The sequence below is a fragment of the Solanum tuberosum genome, unplaced genomic scaffold (assembly GCF_000226075.1).
Source record: "Solanum tuberosum cultivar DM 1-3 516 R44 unplaced genomic scaffold, SolTub_3.0 scf00248, whole genome shotgun sequence".
In the NCBI taxonomy this organism is placed as follows: domain Eukaryota; kingdom Viridiplantae; phylum Streptophyta; class Magnoliopsida; order Solanales; family Solanaceae; genus Solanum; species Solanum tuberosum.
The window spans coordinates 237,796-243,407 of NW_006239172.1; the positions used below are offsets into that span (position 1 = coordinate 237,796).

The following is a 5,612-nucleotide window of genomic DNA, read 5'->3' on the forward strand; positions in this document are numbered from 1 at the left end:
TAAATGAGCATGGCTCAATCACTTCAACACGCTCAAAGTTAACCATTGTGGAAGACTGATAGGTTTATTTATCTATGAATACGATAAAAATCGAGTCCACTAAAAATATATTTGTTTTACTAGGAAAAAATTGAGCCTACTAAATTGTGTCCTTAAAGAAAATTATTCTCCTCTATGTATTAAAGGTTATAGAATATATCCTCTCTGGCAGAGGTATATCTAGGAGGGAGTCATCGGGTTCACGTGAACTCATGCTTCCCTCCTGAAATCATATCTAGCAATGTTATATTTTTTTAAACTATATTTAAATATAGATGTGTGAATCCACACTTGAAGTATCATATAATGTCGTGCGATGATGATTGGGTGCACATCTCTAAGTAAGTTTAGAAATTTGAATCTTTTATTTATCTTGTTTTATTTTCCTTTCTAAAATTGGGTATCACCTCTCTAAGTGGTTTGGATAGATAAAAAAATACTTTTGGACCTATAATTTTAAAATTTTAATGATTTTTAGTGATAAGAACCTAAATGTTAAACTAATTAAATTATCTCTTAGATCCACCTTTTCGTTATAGTGCACCCATCATCTCAAAATTCTGGATACACCTCTGCTCTCTAAATAAAAAGATTAACTCACCAGTGTAGCGATACCGCAAACTTTGATGAACATCGAACTCACTCGACAATAGTAAATCAAACAAGAATTTTTAAAGTGCAAGAAGAAGAGTAGAAGATCAAAAAAGAATTGTAGTTTAATTCGAAGATAGGAGGAAAGTATGAACAGGTGTTTATGGTGTCTTATCACAAAAATCACAATCCATAAAAAAAGTTGTAAGATTTACAACTTATAGAAAAAATCACAATCCATTTAATGTGAAAAGGTGTTATTCAAATTGTATTGTTTCTCTTAGTGTCTTTTTTTCGAGAAAAAAAACACTTTATTTTCCATGCACATCTTTTTAAACCCACCAGTAGGATCATCGTCGTAGAATTAACCGTTACACCTACTTGTTCAACACAATACACCCTTTTGAAAAGAATATCGGCTCTAACAATTCCATTTCCCCTACACGATAGTTCCCTTGAAATTTCCTTAATTACCTCCGTCGTATCAATCGAGCTCTTAGATTTATATAAAGTTATTTAAATATGGTCAGTATATGAATATATGTGCGTTATCTGGTCTTGAGACATCTAACTTCTGAGTTTAAGTTTGATATATTCTAAATGTGCAATTATCATTTTTATGAATGTGATGGAAGTCCTAAATTCCGTTGAATTGAGTGGCCATTTCGTTTAAAAGTTTTGATAGACATGGTTCATTTTAATTGTTTAATTATATCTACAACATGTTAGATAAAACTGTAAATACAATGACAATAATCGCATAAACCAAGAACGCCTATATAATATAGTGAAATATGTGAAAAGAAGGTGCGTACCTTTATCATCTATAGCAATGAACAACTGAAGACGAATTAGGCCGAGTCTTCCTTTCCTTTGGCTTATGACGGCTGACACTTTAAGGGAATGTGTGTTAGGTTAAGGCAGGAGAAGGGACCTAACCTCATAAGTCATATTTATACGATTAAAAGCCTTAACCTAGTGTGTCTCCCTTATTACAAGCTCACTGATCTCCAACATGCTTACACTATTACTGGCCTATACATATTATATGAAACGAATACAAGCCCATATGCAATCCACATAAATGCACGACCTTTGTCTTGTCCAATACCTATTACTCTGTCTATTTCAATTTGTTTAGTCTATATTTTAACTTTGTACGTAGTTTAGGAAATTAAAAAAAAAACTTTTGAATCTTGTGATCTTAAATTAAAAATATATAGAATGTAGCAAAATGCCCTTTAATTTTGTGGTCATAAACATATCATATGAAAAGTTGAAACTAAAGAGTTGCTAAAGAGAAAAAAAAGGATCACGTTTTTTTAAACATGCTAAAAAGAAAAGTAGCTCAAATAAATTGAAACGGAGGAAGTAACATTCAACCCGTTTTACTAAAATGTAATAATAAATTAATGTTAAGTCCACATTTAATAAATAATTCTAATACAACAACCCTCTATGTGTGGGTTTAATTCTTTTTTATAGGACAAATACGTTAATTTGCACGGACTCTTCACTTTCGATGTCACATCCATATCGAATTCCTCATTGACATTTTTGAAGAGTCTAAGCAATTTAACAAATATGTGAAAATTCTTTTTGACAATAATGAAAGAGTGTCATGGATGATTTTTTCCATAAAGAAGAAACGACTTCACTGGGGATCGAACCCAGAATCTCTGGTTTCGTAGACCAGCGCCTTATCCATTGGGCCATGAAGTCAACTTATGGTAGTGAAGAACAAACAATTATATTTGAAATAAAACGGATATTACTATTTCAGATGCCAAATAAATCACTCCCTCCGTCCCAATTTATGTGGCACTTTTCAGATTTCATGATTCAAACAAGTCTATATTTGACCATAAATTTTTTATATATCTTTTAATTATTTTGAATTGCCAATTATTGTGACTTATAATATTTTTTTTTACGTAGTTTGCAAATATATAAATTTCATTTCAAAAAAATTTAAAGATTCCATGCAAAAAATTCTAGTCAAACTTAAATTGTTTGAATCTCGAAAAACGAAAAGTGTCACATAAATTGAGACATAGGAAATAATTATTTGCTTTCTTTCTTCTTATTATATAGTAGAATACGACCTTTGATTAGTATTGTGGAGATTTCTTGTGGTCACTAATAAATTGAATAGAAGAAGAAATTACCTTTAAATTTTTAATGTGTAAAAATAAAAAAATTCTAGTTTAAAAGGACATAAAGTTAGAAACAAATTTATAAGAAATTACAAAACAAAATCTCAGATGCTTGTTATTTGCATTTGTTAATTAGATGCGAAATGAGTACATTTTAACTTAGGTGTATTTACTCTTAATGTGAATAATCCATCCTTTTGATTAAATTTCTCCCTTCATTCAAAAACCTGATTATACAATTTTTTGATTAATCATTCGAAAATTTGATTAAATTAATATTTTTTGCTCCTTTGACGATTCAAATTCACAGCAATTTATACGAAAAAAATGGTACATAGAGAGAGGTGTCAACCATACCCCACGAATTCTATGAGAAGATACAAAGTACAAACATACAAATTTCTCAACATGCCTTTGTTTCTGCGTGTCCAAATAACTTTGACAAACTAATTAATCAAATTATTTTTCTCTAGCAACACAATCCTTTTAGTCAATAAATAAAATCACAAAAAATTTAAAATAAATACAAACATTCAGATGAGTTTATTCTATCTATATAAGTAAAGGGAATTTTTTTAAAAATAAATAGTTAGTCGATTAATTTTTTTTAACTCACTTTAATTGTAATCTTTTGTAGTGCTGTGTTCTCAATGTATAGCACGTGTATAATAAATTTATAACAAATGTAAATGTATAAATATAAATTATATACATATTATACAGTGGTTATATATGCTATGCATAATTCCTTGGTAATTTCTAGTTTCATCTGGAAAATCATTAAAAATGGAACTGTTAAAAATTCGATGTACGGAGATTATACACGGTATACCAACTAAACATTTTTTTTTTGGGGGGGGGGGGGGGTGGTAATGTATAGTGTAACAAATTTCCAATTTTGATTGACACGATTATCGGGTACTAATAAAAATACCTACATAATTAATTAAGGTGAGCGAAAATTATCTTAAACACTATTGTTATTATTATTTTTTGGCATAATATATTAATATGTTATATATAGATAGACACTTAAATTAGTATGAAGTTGAACAAAGACAGATATCTTAAGTGACAATTTTACATCTTACATGTCGTTCTATGTGTATTATGCTACATAGAATGTGTGTGTCTACTTGTTCAATTTAATATAAATTTAATTGTATTTGTGCACATTTACAATTGAAGAACATATGAAGTCAAATTAAAGATCATATAATAATGAAAAAAAATAAAATAAGGAAACCAATTAGCTAGGGAGGAGTGCAAGACAGTTGTTCAGAATTCACATGCTAAACAATCCACAGGTCCCCGCCTTATGGCTCGTTTTGGGACTAAATTGTCTCAAGATTAGTTATTTTAAAATTGTTATGTTTATATTAATTAGGATAAAAAATACTATACTTTTGTAATAATTGATCTCGAAATAAAAATAAGTTATTTTGGGATTTATCTCAATTAAACATGACATAAAATTCTTTTTAAATTAATCATAGATTAAATTATCTTTTATCGCTCATGCGACACGGCTAATTCTTTCTTTTCTCAAATCGACGTTTTGCTTTATCTTTCTTTTTCACTTTCTGCGCATGCAAATGGTGTGGTACCATTGCTTTTCCACACACTACCAAATTGGATATTACAAAGTGATATTGACTTTATATTTGTTAGGATATATATTATTAATCATATGTTAAGATATAATATTTATTATAGAATAAATATTTATTCAGTTTTAATAGATTATATATTCGTTTATGATGTCTGTTTACTTATATAGTAGATGATTTAGTGTTTAGAGTTTTAGCTTATACACAGAGAATTAAATCATCGGTTCTTATAAGTATAAAGCTTTTTTGTTCACAATCTAGGATGGAAATTGGAAATGCCATCGGTACGATTGTAGCACAAGATTCTATGTAATTTATCTTGATTATGGGAATGATATAGTTCCAACTTCTTGTGCTAGTGCATTTTGTATGTATTGAACGGGACCGAGTAGAGATAGTTGTTTTAGACTGACTGACAAAAGCATATTCTCTAAACTATTAAATGTACTTATATTCTTAATCCTGATATAACTATATATTATGATCAATATATATTAATTATCGTTTTGATTTATTAAAAGGTAAGATTCTGAGATGGGTCAATATGCCTGGTAGATTGGATGATAATAATATTTATATTGGTGAAATAATAAGTTAGTTGATAGAATTCATGTCTCGTTATAGAGATTGATTGATATGCCTTTTGAGAAGCTTATAAATTTTCATCGTGTCAAACCTTGCAGGTCAATTTATGAATCCAACACATGAAATAAGTTAAGTAGTGCTCTAAAGGAAATTAATCATTGAATTAAATTCGTCAGTAATTTAATTTATTGATTAGTATTTGTAATCTTAACATGGAAAATTACATAAGTGTTTAATGGGAATTTCGAAATATAAATAGAGGAATGCAATTACGAATTTCTAGTGGAATGATTTGTAATTTATAATGGTAAGAATAATTCAAATTAATTATTTGAAATTATTTTCATAATTGGAAGTCTCAGTAATTAATTTTGTGGTTCCTACCGTGCCCATATTTAACTAGAACTCAGAATCTTATTTCTAAGGCAAAAGTAGAGGAAGAGCGTTAGTTTTGGTACTTCAACAAAAACGAACGTGCTAGGTTTTCTTCTCCTTTTTGGATTGGGAAGAAATTTCTATAAGTAGGGATTCTCCTAACCTAGAAGCTGAATCAATTGTTTTCTAGCATACCTACCCATCCAAGTATTGAGAGAGTTGAGAGAGTTCGGAGGTGAACTTGGGATCATTGTAG

At 29.1% G+C, this 5,612-nt stretch overlaps 1 non-coding gene across 1 annotated transcript; it reads right to left on the minus strand.

Moving 5' to 3' along the window:
- Positions 1-2,279: 2,279 nt before the first annotated feature.
- TRNAR-ACG (transfer RNA arginine (anticodon ACG)) lies at positions 2,280-2,352 on the minus strand. Its single transcript has one exon. It is a non-coding gene; the product is annotated as a tRNA-Arg (tRNA).
- Positions 2,353-5,612: the final 3,260 nt, after the last annotated feature.